The sequence below is a fragment of the Gorilla gorilla genome, chromosome 7 (genome assembly GCF_029281585.2).
Source record: "Gorilla gorilla gorilla isolate KB3781 chromosome 7, NHGRI_mGorGor1-v2.1_pri, whole genome shotgun sequence".
Taxonomy (NCBI): Eukaryota; Metazoa; Chordata; class Mammalia; order Primates; family Hominidae; genus Gorilla; species Gorilla gorilla.
In genome coordinates, this window is record NC_073231.2 from 94,706,729 (window position 1) to 94,721,307 (window position 14,579).

Here is a 14,579-nt window from a genome sequence, read left to right on the forward strand (position 1 = left end):
GATTCAGTTATCTCCCACCGAGTCCCTCTCACAACACATGGGAATTATGAGAGCTACAGTTCAAGATGAAATTTGGCTGGGGACATGGCCAAACCATATCACAGCCTAAACTAATAAGAAAATAAGGTTATAAGGAAGGAATATTATACTACAATTTTATTCAGAACCTGGAATTCTTTGAATCTATGTAATCATTAATTAAACAAATATTCTTGCTCTTATTTTGGTGAGGCACTGTGTCAATTGCTGAGTGTTCAGTGGTAGGTAGAACAAGACAAATTTTATCCTTTCAGATACCTTGTTTTTTGTAGAAGAGACAAATATTAATTAAATAGTTACACTAATGAATATGCAGTTACAAACTGAGATAAATAACTCTGAAGTACAAAAAATGGTTCTCTGAGAAGAATGAGAATCTAATATAGTCTCCTCTTATCAGCAAACATCTGAGGAACTGTTGATTGAACAGAGATTTAAAGAATCACTAAGAGATGTTGTAGCAATATTAAAAAAAAAAGGGCCTACAAAGGAAGGCGTGGACCAAATCATTAACTCTGTAAAAGATTTGGGCCTTTTTTTTTCTTAAGAACAGTGAAGATTAAGCAAAAAGTTTGTGTGTGAGTATGTGTGTGTGTGTGTGCACGCATGCTTCTGTGTATGTCTATGTTTTGGGGAAATAGAAAAGTCAAAATGAAGAATAAGTTGAAGGTAGAATGGAATAGAATTAGTGGGCCATCAGAGAGCTGGCAATGATAGTTTCAATTAGGATGGTGGCAGTACAGGTTGCACCAGGCTTTACATTCCTGTCTTTTCACAGCCAACAACTAAAACACAAAACCTTCACTTCCATATTTCTTTGTACTGTCTGCCTCATTTTGTCCTACCATTCCTGACTTATCTCAGAATACTTGGCATCGTGCTTACATTTTGTTTCATTTTAAACATTCTCTTCAAGTACGTAACTGTTTCTTTGAAATATTGACTTTAATTGCTGTCAACTTCTCCTATAAAGATTCTATTTTCCCCATAGTCTTCTTTTTTTTAATATATACATATATTTTTTATTATACTTTAAGTTCTAGGGTACATGTGCACAACGTGCAGGTTTGTTACATATGTATATATGTGCCATGTTGGTGTGCTACACCCATTAACTCATCATTTACATTAGGTATATCTCCTAATGCTATCCCTCTTCCCTCCCCCCACCCCACAACAGGCCCCAGTGTGTGATGTCCCCCTTCCTGTGTCCAAGTGTTCTCATTGTTCAATTCCCACCTATGAGTGAGAACATGCGATGTTTGGTTTTTTGTCCTTGCGATAGTTTGCTGAGAATGATGGTTTCCAGCTTCATCTTTGTCCCTACAAAGGACATGAACTCATCATTTTTATGGCTGTATAGTATTCCATGGTGTATATGTGCCACATTTTCTTAATCCAGTCTATCACTGTTGGACATTTGGGCTGGTTCCAAGTCTTTGCTATTGTGAATAGTGCCGCAATAAACATATGTGTGCATGTGTCTTTATAGCAGCATGAAGAGATTGCATCTTTTTTCATATCTAAAAGTGTCAGCAGGGTTAATTTCTTTTGAGGCCTCTTTTCTTGGCTTAAAGATGGCTGTATTTTCCTTCTCTCTTTACATGGTCTTTCCTCTGTCTTTATGTGCCTATTATTTAATTTCCTTTCCTTATCAGGTCATGAATCATATTGGGTTAAGGCCCACCAGTATGACCTCATTTTACCTTAATTATCACTTTAAAGGTCCTGTCTCCAAAGACAGTCACATTCTGAACTGGTGGATAGAACTTCAGTGTAATAACTTTTGCAGGGACATGATTCAGCCCATAACATCAGATACGTACATATAGATTTTAGCACCTGGAAGTGGGGTGATGTCACAGTAAATATCTAAAATGTAGGGATGGTTCTGGAAGCAGGAAGCAGGCTCTGAGGAAAGTACTAGTGAAAGCCTAAAATGCCTTAAGGTAGCTGTATTAATCTGTTTTCACACTGCTGATAAAGACATACCTGAGACTGGGCAATCTACCAAAGAAAGAGGTTTAGTGGACTCACAGTTCCATGTGGCTAGGGAGGCCTCACAATCATGGCAGAAGGTGAAAACGCCTCTCACATGGTGGCAGACAAGAGAAGAGAATTTGTGCAGGGAAACTCCCCTTTATAAAACCATCCAATCTTGTGAGACTTATTTCCTATCAGGAGAATAGCATGGGAAAGACCTGCCCTCATGATTCAGTTACCTCCCACAAAGTCCCTCCCATAAGATGAGGGAATTGTGAGAGTTACACAATTCAGTATGAGATTTGGGTGAGGACACAGCCAAACCATATCAGTAGCCCCCAAGGCTTTTATAAAGCTGTGCATGAGCTTTAATAAGGTCTTTAGTAAGGGCTTACAGGAAAGTGAGGTAAAAGTTACTGCAAACTGAAAGAAGGAGGAACTGTATTGTGTAGTAGCAGAAAGTTTAGCAACCCTCTTAGTGCAGTTCTGTGAAAAGCAGAAAATATGTCTAATTAACCATGTAATACAGCTAAGGGGATTTTCAACCAGAGTTTTAAAAGTGCCATCAGCTTTGTGGTGCTAATAGTAAAATGTGAGAAGTGAGAGATAAACTAATGAAAGTATATAAAAAAGAAGTAAGCCAGGACTTGATGATTTAAAAAAAAAATCTGCAGGTGGCAAATGATGTAAAAATTAAGAAATTACTTCTGAGCAAATATCCAATCTAGCAGACTGCCAGGAAAATATGGACCAAAGATGAAGTTAAAGGTGTGACTGTAAAATCTTTTTTTTTTTTTTTTTTTTTTTGAGATGGAGTCTTGCTCTCTCTTGCCCAGGCTGGAGTTCAGTGGCAAGATCTTGGTTCACTGCAACCTCCACCTCCCAGGTTCAAGCAATTCTCCTGTCTCAGCTTCCCAAGTAGCTGGGACTACAGGTGCACACCACCACGCCAGGCTAACTTTTGTATTTTTAGTACAGATAGGTTTTCACCATATTGGTCAAGCTGGTCTTCAACTCCTGACCTCAGGTGATCCACCCACCTTGGCCTCCCAAAGTGCTGGGATTATAGGCGTGAGCCACCATGCCTGGCCAAGCCACTGCGCCCGGCCTAATGTTTCGAAAAGACAAAATTTAGTCTCAAATAAACAGTGGAATGCTACTTGGGCAGATAAAATATGCCTCCAAGTGTCTCTCAATCAAACTATAAAGCTTCTAGGAACCTTAACAGCATTGTTCTTTAGACATTTTAGCAGGATCCCAACATACAAGCAGGCTTATCTTGAAAACTTTTGTGGCTGTGGCTTTTATATAGTTGATTAAATCCAAATAACATTCATAGGACACCCACAAAGTTTTTAAAAGAGTAATTGCTATGGTTTTAATATTTATCCCTTCTAACACTCAAGCTGAAATTAATCCCCAAAGTGGCAATATTGAGAGGTGGGGTCTTTCAGAGGTGATTGGGTCATGAAGGCTCTATGTTCATAAATTGATCAATCCATTAGTGGATTAATAGGTTATTGGATTAATGGAATATCACAGGAGTGGGACTGGTAGCTTTCTGTGAAGAGGAAGAGAGACCTGAGTTGGCACAGTCAGCACCTTTGTCCTGTGATACTCTGAACCACCTTGGGACTCTGCAGAGAGTCCTGCCAGCAAGAAGGCTCACAGCAGATGGAGCCTCTTGATCTGGGACTTTTCAGCCTCCATAACTGGAAAAAATAATTAAAAAAATAAATTATCCAGTGTTAGGTATTCTGTTATAAGCAACAGAAAATGGACTAATGCAGTTATATATGCAGATCATCGCCGGCTTGGACAGAAAAAGGCAAGAAAGAAAAAAATATCCAACAGCCTTTGGTCCCCAAAACTCTACTGACAGGATGGTGGCTGATAAAACTATTCAGCTGCAAAGACAGGCTGTCTTTTGTAAAAAAAAAAAAAAAAAATAGAAAAAAATCATGCAGGCTGGATTTTAGAATTGTTATGGATCAATGACACCTTAGTGAAATTCACTTTCTCATTTTTGAACAAGAATATCTATAGTGAATATGTTATGCTTGTCTTATCATAAAATGTTGGGTAATCAGAAGACAGATAAATTATCTCTTTATTTCACAGGCCACAAGGAACTGTACTCAAAGAGCTGTACTTATAGAACTACACATCAGTTGTCTTCTCTGCACTTGGGCCTGATTTAAATAATGAGATTTTGGGCTTTGGGCTGATGCTGCAATGGGATGAGACTTTTGGAGGCTTTAAGAGACACTGAGTATATTTTGCATATGGAAAGGATGTGTATTATTGGAGGCTAAAGGCCAAATTGTGTTGTGGACTGTTTGGGATAATTGTTATGTGTTAATAGGTAATTACATACTGCCTAATTCAGGTCTTCACACTTCCGTTGAGTGATTTTTCTAAAATACAAATTGGATTTCAAAGCTACCTAAGGCTACTTACTATAGAAGAAAATGTTCAAATTCTGCAGCTGATTGAATATTATTTATTGGAATTTCCCAGTGTGACCTTAATCTGTCTTTCTAGTTGCATCCTTAAATGTCCTTCATAAATTCTGTCTGAGAGCTGTGCAGGGATTCTTATCATTCCCAGAAAAGCTTATGCCCTTGTGTTAGTACAAGATGTTCCCTCTACCTAGAGAATCTTCCTCTACTTCTGTTTATCTATTTGGACTGGAAAACATTCCAATTGAGCATTCATATACCGCTTGCGCAATCATCTCTCTGTGAAGTATCCCCTAAATGTCCTTAACTTTATGACTCAGATGTTCCTCCAGCACCTCTATTAACCTTAATGACGGTACTTATCACAGACAAAATGATCCCCCACATTTAAAATTTAGACCAGGGATTGTAAGAGATGAGACTAAGGATTTTATAATCAATTTGAAAATAAAAGGATGCATAGCTTAAAAATATCTGGGCTTAGAGAAGACAAATCTGAATTACTGTTTGTCATCAGTAACATTTGTCATAAAGATAAATTTCACGTATTTGGATCCTCTAAAAATTTTAACAAATTCATAAAGGAAAAGCAGAATTATTTGTTCTCTTTCATCTAAGCCTGCTGACAAATGCTAAAATCTAGAGTAAAACTGTTTTTTAAGTTCAGTACAAGAAAAGAAGCATTTTAGTTTTTATTTTTTCTTTTTCCTTTCAAACTCTGAGAATACAGAGATAAAAATCCTTTATCTCCTGGTCCAGAAGTCACTAAATTTCAAGTACAAGAGAAATGAAAAAGAACATCATACAAACTTGGAATTTAGAAAACATGAGTGCCATTTCCTTCTCTGAAAGGAAGAACAGAAACTTGTTTTCAAAGCCTGTTAATTTTTTTTGTACAATAAATATGGTAATTTTTTTTGGAAATGAAATAGAATTTACCTTAATTGAATATGGTGCCAGCTTCAGTCTAGACAAGATCAGAATAAAATTCACTATAATTGGGCACACAATAATAGAAAAATATTAGAGTAATAACTTTGACAGATATATGTTGAAATTTTGTGGAATAATACTACCTGTAGAAAGTTGTTGACCATGATACTTTAGTATACTCAAATTTATTAGTATCACTTTGCTTCTACCTGAAAAAAAATAAATTTCCTTTGAAATACTTTAAAGAATAAAAAAATTATAAAAACTATTATAAAATGGAATTTTTAAATAAACATAGCTGTTATTATTTTTAGAAGATTTAGGCTGTTTTGAAGAGGAGGAAGAACTTAAAAGTGATTTTGTCCATGTCTTTCTAATTCAGGTTCAACAAGTTAAGTCCTAGTGATTTTTATCAAAAATTAGAAATATTGGTTACATTTAATTGGGTCTTTTTTTTTAAAACTAAGCTTGCTTTAAGATAATTATTTGGAAAGTAGAAAATTATGCAACATAAATAGCATGCAAATTTTTAAAAAGCTACAATTAGTGGCCTCACTAGTAGTGGGGCCATCTGGACACTAGCCCTTGTGTTGCAGGACAGGCAAGCCCTGAAATTGGGGCTTAGTTCTTAGAGTTCTTGGCTTCACCCAGGAAATAATTCAAGGAAAAGCTGGTGATGTTAGACATCAATCCTTTGTTGAATGGTACTACTCCTTGTGGAGCAGATGTAACTCAACAGGCAGTGCATCCAAAGTCAGCAACTTATGGGCTCCTGGCAACAGTATTTATTCTCATGTAAACCCACTTTAATTACATGCAAATTAAAGGGTGGCTTATTTATAACTTTCAATGCAAATTGAGGGGTGGGTTATTTATAACTTTCTAGAAAAGCTGTGGCAACTTCCGGGTCATTGTCATGACGTTTATAAACTGTCCTGGTGCTGGTGGGAGTGTCTGATGCTAATGAGCAATGAGGGCAGCCAGGAATTGCTTTTGTAGCCATCTGCTGGTTCCTGTCAGTTTTGTCACTTTATCCTGTCTGGACCAGATCCTGCTTTGGTCAGCAGAGCTGTGACCAGAAAACAAGTGCTGCTTGTCTCCTACCTCACTTGGACCTACTCTGTAATAAAAGAGGAGAAAACCCAGTAGCAACTTAAGGTTAGTTTAAAGGGTTTCAGAAAGCAGACGTAAAAAAAAAAAAAAAAAAGCAGCAGTGATTCAAATTTTGTGAATAACCCAAAAAGAGAGAGCAGTTGTGTCACAAAGAAGTTTGCTAGTCTGTCCTGAGATCCAGGAGTAAGACCACTTATCCCAAAGCTCTGAGTCATGATGAGAGTTGTTTGCTTTCATCAGAGCTGTTAGTTTGATCAGTAAGCACTTGCTGAGCTTCTACCTTCACTTGGCATTTTTGTAGATGCTGAGAATATCATGGTAACAAAACAAAATTCTTATCCTCATGAAGCATATGCTTCATTTGGAGACACCAACAATGCGGTGTGTGTGTGTACAAGAATAAGGGTAACAAAGGGACTAAAATAGGCAAATGCGAAAGAAGATGGTGGAGAATACTGCATCAGATTTGTTGCCCGTAAAATCCTTTCTAAGAAAAAGAAACATGGCAGAGATTGGAATGAAATGAGTATTCAGAAGAGCAGCCACACATGTTAAGTTCTTGATAAATACTGTGCATGAAAGAATAATAAATGGATATGACTACTGTTAAAGGCAAGACTGCAAGAGCAGTAGTTACAGACAGGGTTGATCCCAATTTTAGAAGAATATACATTAAAGGTTTGTAATTTTATAGTGAGAGGCAACAGTTAATCAAAAGTATAGTTTATAAAACTTCTAGGTAAGGAGTTACACATATTTTTGGTTGCAGTGAGGCGAAAATATTACAGAATTGTGGGAAATTTTATGGGTTTTATTGAAATAATTGTTAAGAATAAGTTGTACTTATTGAGTGCCTACTGCTGTGTACTTGTGCTAGATGCCTTATACAAATTCTCAATTAATTTTTATTGCAACATTTCAAGTAAAGAGGTAGTTTCTCAGTTTTTCCGGAAGTAGAGGGTTGGAATGGTTGAGTGACTTGCAAATGTCCATCTGGTTTATAAATGTCAGAGCCAACTTTGGAACCCAGGTGTCTCCAACTGCAATGCATTACTAAGAAAAGAAAATCTATGTTTTTTTTTTTTCTAAACTGAGTGTTTTATTGTGAAGAAACCAAAAAGCTTAAATTGAAAAAATGTATTGGTAAAAAAATCTAAAATTTAGTGATATACATGAAACAACATGGATTAATTTCAAAAATATACCCAATGAATGACACATAAAGGATCCAGAACAGACAAATCCAATCTATGTTGCTAGAAAGCTGATCTGCAGTTACCCAGGAGAAGGTGGGAATTTGGGGTTGACTGCAAAGGGGTGTTAGTAATATATATACCTGGATGATGAAAACAATTTATATCTTGAATGTGATGGCTACATAGGCAAATACATTTGTCCAAACTCATAAAACTCTATATTAAAATAAGGGCATTTTGTTACTAAATTACAACTCAACAAATTTGACTTTAAACATTAAGGCTGGGTGCGGTGGCTTACACATGTAATCCCAGCACTTGGGGAGGCCGAGGCAGGCAGATCGTGAGATCAGGAGACTGAGACCATCCTGGCCAACATGGTGAAACCCTGTTTCTACTAAAAATACAAAAAAAAAAATAGCTGGTTGTGGTGGCGCATGCCTGTAGTCCCAGCTACTTGGGATGCTGAGGCAGGAGAATCACTTGAACCTGGGAGGCGGAGGTTGCAGTGAGCGGAGATCATGCCACTGCACTCCAGCCTGGTGACAGAGTGAGACTCTGCAAAATTAAAAGAATTAAAAAATTTTAAAAATTAAAAAATAATAGCATATAATTTGTTTCAGTTTAAAAAAATTACCAATGATTTTTAATAACTTAAATAAAACAGTAAACATATTTCTTGCATTTATTATTCATTTAAAAGCAAAGCATTGAAAAAATGTATACAATATAGTCCTTTCTCTATGCTATATGATTCACACCCTATAACAAATATTTCTAAAGTTGTAGAGCTTCAAACAAATCATCTAACATCTATTTAATCTAAAGCTTTTTTGGCACTCTGTATTAATATAAAATTTTCTTAATTGTTTGTCAAAAATAAGCTAAGGCCAACTATGGACAGTTTTGGCTGCACTCACATTTTTAATAATGCTTATCTGGCCTTTGTGCATAAATGAAAAGTGAATTGCAAGATGAAGAGACAATACCCTGAGTTTTACTGTCCAAGTAATACCGGTTTTAAGAAAACTTCACTTGAATCTGGTTTATCTTTATATTACCAACTAATGTAATGACCATGTTTCATTGCCAAAGGCTATTCTTTTTCTATGAAGCCATTATACAAGTCAAATTGAGATCATTTCTCAAGAAATAATCTAGAGAAATGTTCTCACAATATTTTCCTGTAATCGTTATTACTATGTGTCTGACACACGAAAAGATTGGATGGATTTAAAATTAAGAAATAGTTGCTAATTTTTTTTTAATGCGGGATGTTTTCTTAACTACTTGAGAGGGACAGTTACATAGTGTAGACTGACTTTACAGACATATGGTTGATGAATTTTGACACGTTAGGATGTTTAATGACTCCATCACCTAAATGTTCTTATTCTCAGACTAACCCAGATTTTGGAAGAGGAACATCAAAACTTTCAAAGGAATAATATTTATCTAAAATTAGAGTAAAAATAGAAAAGCAAGATTAATATGAAAAGAAAACTTAATATGGAGCAAACTAAAAAGCTTCCTGAATGTACCCTTGGTATTCACTTGAAGTTGTCTATTGTGCTCAATACAATTATACAGTATATTCAGTCCTGAAATAATGTTAGATATAAATTAGCCAAACAATCCTGTGAGATGTAAAACTGTGTAGACCTGAGTTAAATACAGATATTCACTTTGGGAAGACTCTGCATCTCCAAAACAAGACATACAAGAAACTAGGGGGCCTTTGAGAGCATCCACTCAGCTCCACATTGTGAAGATTAAAAAGAGCATCTGTGAAAATGAATTCTGAGTGGTACCTATAGCAGGAGCTAAATTAGTTTGGCAGAGGCCTTATAAATAAATCTGACTGAAAGAAAAAAAAACACAGAAAGGATATATTAGAATTCTTTTGCATATCATGTTGTTGTTTCCTTTAGACTTCCTTCTGAAATATTGTTTTTCTAATCTAATTACTAGCATAATATGTATCACTCTCATTTGTATTCAAAAGGAATATTGGATTAAGTATGGAAGTGTGTGTTTTTTATATTGGCTTTCTATCCACCCTGCCTTTACAGCTGAGAAGTTTATGCTTCATACCTTCTACTCTCTTGCTCATGAACCTGTGGCGCAGTGGCATGCAAAGTAAGATCACTTGCAGGATGAAAGCAGCATTTATGATTGCTGGGCAGGTTGCCTGAGGTCCTTCCTAGAGCAGAAAAGTAATGAAAGTTTTTAGATATATATTGAGAAAAATTGATTAAGTGAACTAACATAATTTTAAAATACATTTCTTCTATTAACCATTCCTAGAAATCATAAAGAAATTTATCAAGATTCTTTTGGTAATTTTTAAACAGTAGTTAATTCTATCATAGGCTATTCATAGCAGAGCTGTTCTTTACATTCACTTAAATGAAATAAACTGGCTTTACATTTTTTTTTTTTTCAAATACAGGCAGCATTTTTTCAGAGAAAATTAGAGAAATAAAAAAGTTATTTTGTCATTGGTTCTGTTTATGTGATGGATTAGGTTTATTGTTTTGCGTATGTTGAACCAGCCTTGCATCCCAGGGATGAAGCTGACTTGATCGTGGTGGATAAGCTCTTTGATGTGCCGCTGGATTCGGTTTGCCAGTATTTTATTGAGGATTTTTGCATTTATGTTAAGCAGGGATATTGGCCTGAAATTTTCTTTTTTTGCTCTGTCTTTGCCAGGTTTTGGTATCAGGATGATGCTGGCCTCATAAAATGAGTTAGGGAGGAAGCCCTTTTTTTTTCTATTGTTTGGAATAGTTTCAGAAGGAATGGTACCAGCTCCTCTTTGTACCTCGGGTAGAATTAGGCTGTGAATCCATCTGGTCTCAGTAGATGCAGAAAAGGCCTTTGACAAAATGCAACATGCTTTCTTACTAAAAACTCTCAATAAACTAGATATTAGTGGAAAGCATTGCAAAATAATAAGAGCTATTTATGACAAATCCACAGCCAATACAATACTGAATGGGCAAAAACTGGAAGCATTCCCTTTGCAAACCACCACAAGACAAGGATGCCCTCTCTCACCACTCCTATTTAACATAGTATTGGAAGTTCTGGCCAGGGTAATCAGGCAAGAGAAAGAAATAAAGGGTATTCAAATAGGAAAAGAGGAAGTCAAATTGTCTCTGTTGCAGATAACATGATTGTATATTTGGAAAACCCCATCATCTCAGCCCAAAAACTTCTTAAGCTGATAAGCAACTTCAGCAAAGTCTCAGGATACAAAATCAATGTGCAAAAATCACAAGCATTTCTATACACCAATAACAGACAAACACAGAGCCAAATCATGAGTGAACTCCCATTTGCAATTGCTACAAAGTGAAAAAAATACCTAGGAATACAACTTACAAGGGACGAGAAGGGCCTCTTCAAAGAGAACCACAAACCACTGCTCAAGAAAATAAGAGAGGACACAAATAAATGGGAAAACATTCCATGTTCATGGATAGGAAGAATCAACATTGTGACCATACTGCCCAAATTAATTTATAGATTCAATGGTATCCCCATCAAGCTACCATTGACTTTCTTTAGAGAGAAAAAACTACTTTAAATTTGATATGGAACCAAAAAAGAGCCTGTATACCCGAGACAATCCTAAGCAAAAAGAAAAAAGCTGGAGGCAACACGCTAACTGACTTCAAACTATATACAAAACTACAGTAACCAAAACAGCATGGTACCAGTACCAAAACAGATATATGGACCAATGGAACAGAACATAGGCCTCAGAAATAATGCCACACGTCCACAATCATTTGATCTTTGCAAACCTGACCAAAACAAGCAATGGGGAAATGATTCCCTATTTAATAAATAGTGTTGGGAAAACTGGCTAGCCATATGCAGAAAACTGAAACTGGACCCCTTCCTTACACCTTATACAAAAATTAACTCAAAATGGATTAAAGACTTAAACGTAAGGTCTAAAAACCATAAAAACCCTAGAAGAAAACCTAGGTAATAGCATTCAGGACATAGGCATGGACAAAGACTTCATGACAAAAACACCAAAAACAATGGCAACAAAAGCCAAAATTGACAAATGGGATCTGATTAAACTGAAGAACTTCTGCAGAGCAGAAGAAACTATCATCAGAGTACACAGGCAACCTACAGAATGGGAGAAAATTTTTGCAATCTATCCATCTGACAAAGGGCCAATAACAAGAATCTACAAAGAACTTAAACAAATTTACAAGAAAAAAACAAACAACCCCATCAAAAAGTGGGCAAAGGATATGAACAGGCACTTCTCAAAAGAAGACATTCATGCAGCCAACAAACATATGAAAAAAAGCTCATCATCACTGGTCATTAGAGGAATGCAAATCAAAACCACAATGAGATACCACCTCACATCAGTTAGAATGGCGATCATTTTAAAGTCAGGAAACAACAGATGCTGGAGAGGATGTGGAGAAATAGAAACACTTTTACACTATTGGTGGAAGTTTAAATTAGTTCAACCATTGTGGAGGACAGTATGGGGATTCCTCAAGGATCTAGAATTAGAAATACCATTTGACCCAGCAATCCCATTACTGGGTATATACCCAAAGGATTATAAATCATTCTACTATAAAGACACATGCACAGGTATGTTTATTGTGGCACTCTTCACAATAGCAAATATTTGGAACCAATCCAAATGTCCATCAATGATTGACTAGATAAAGAAAATGTGGCACATATACACCATGGAATATTGTGCAGCCATAAAAGAAGCATGAGTTCATGTCCTTTGCAGGGACATGGATGACGCTGGAAACCATCATTCTCAGTAAACTAACACAAGAACGGAAAACCAAACACTGCGTATTCTCACTCATAAGTGGGAGTTGAATAATGAGAACACATGGACACGGGGAGGGGAACATCACACACTGGGGCCTGTCGGGGTGGGGAGCTAGGGGAGGGATAGCATTAGGAAAAATACCTAATGTAGATGACGGGTTGATGGGTGCAGCAAACCACCATGGCATTTGTATACCTATGTAAAAAACCTGCACATTCTGCATATGTACCCCAGAGCTTAAAGTATTTTTGAAAGTTATTTTATTAAATAATGTTAAAATAAATTTATCAACAAGCATAGTTTATTTCTGGCTGAAAAATGAAATAGATTTATTTAAAAAGGAAATGAGTTTAGGTTTATGTCTTCAGTTGACTAAATAGTTAAGCAATTTATTAATAGACTTGGATGGTTATTAGTTACTTAGGTAGTTACTAATGATTTCAGGAACTACAACAACTAGCATTTAATTCCTGGACCTGTTAACCTCAATTTGGGGAAGCTATTTAATATCTCTAAATTTTAGTTCTTTTATTCTGGAAATGAAAAAGACCGAGAATTGCCAAAATCTTTAAGAAAAGAAATTTTGGGGGATTTACACCATGTAATTTAAAATGTATTAGAATGCCATAGTAATCAACATATTATGGTATTTATGTAAGAATGGAAATGCAGATCAACGAAACAGAAATCTTGAGAAATGGACACATGCATATATAGTCAATTCATTTTCAACAAAATATCAAAAATAATTTAATACAGATAATATATTTTCAAAATATTTATGGAACAATTGAATATGCTGATCCTGAATCTTTTTGTCATAAAATATACAAAAGTTAAATAGAAATTAAAGAGAAGTAGTTTATAGAACAATATATGAGCATAAGATATAAAATATCTATTCATAGAAAAATAAAACATAAATTATTGGTAACTTTGTTTAGTGAAAAAGGTTTTATCCAATAATTGTTTTAATGAAAAGAACAAACCACAAATGAAAAAAGAATGGTGCTATGGACCTCATCAAAGCAAACAAAAAAAAAACTTCTTCAAAAGATCATTTTCAAAATACTTAGTGAATGACTTATATCCAGAATATATAGGAATCACTTATAAAATATAATGCAAAAAGAAACCCTATGTTATATAAATAGAAAAAAAAGATTGGCTAGATGTTTCCCAAAGGAGATATGCAAATGGCTATTGATCTCATTAAATGTTGATTAACAGCAGTGGTTTCAGAGAAAACAAAAGTGAAATACAGACTCTCAAATAGTGTTTCATTGAATGTCCTTTTATTATAATATTGATAATGAATAAAAAATTGCTCATAGGAAGGGGCCACCATCTGTATAAAGTTTGCATGTTTTTCACATGTGGGTTTTCTCTAGGTATCCTGGCTTCCTCCCACACCCCAAAGCTGTGCACACGAGGTGAACTAGCATACCCACATGGACCTCATCTGTGTGAGTGTGGGTGTGTTTGAGTGCACCCTCTGATGGCGTATCATCCTGTCCAGGGTCGTTCTTCTATTGCTCTGAACTGCCAGGAGTGGCTCTACCCACCTGTGACCCCAAACTCGTCTCAGCAGGTAAATAATTACCTTACTTGTTTTTATTAATCTGTCTTAAATGTATGCATCGCTCACATTTATTTCAAAGTTTAATATTAGAAGAGTTTTTGTCTTCATTTAGAAGTTTGGTGGTGGTGTTTTCATGACCAGAAATATACTATAGAAACTTAACTCTGGTTTATATTAATTAGCTTATGGTAAAATTGATTTCCTACAGGTCATTTCACTTAAAGTTACAGTTTTCAAGGATCTATTGAGGGTATTAAGAGATGACTTATTGTCTACTGCACAAACACAGTAATTGCTAAAATTTAATAAGACTAACAAAACCAAGTGTGGGGACATTATGCAGAGAAACCAAAAGCATTGTACTATACAGGTGGGCATGTAAAATGGTTATACTTTGGAATACTATTTATCTTTCCACATAAATTTAATCATAC

At 35.6% G+C, this 14,579-nt stretch overlaps 1 long non-coding RNA gene across 1 annotated transcript in view; it reads left to right on the forward strand.

The window, feature by feature from the left end:
* The window catches only part of LOC134759106 (uncharacterized), a 61,637-nt gene that overhangs the window by 11,682 nt on the left and 35,376 nt on the right, over positions 1-14,579 (forward strand). Inside the window, exon 2 of the long non-coding RNA XR_010135008.1 lies at positions 13,955-14,154. This is a non-coding gene — a long non-coding RNA (uncharacterized lncRNA). The remainder of the gene's footprint in view (positions 1-13,954; positions 14,155-14,579) is intronic.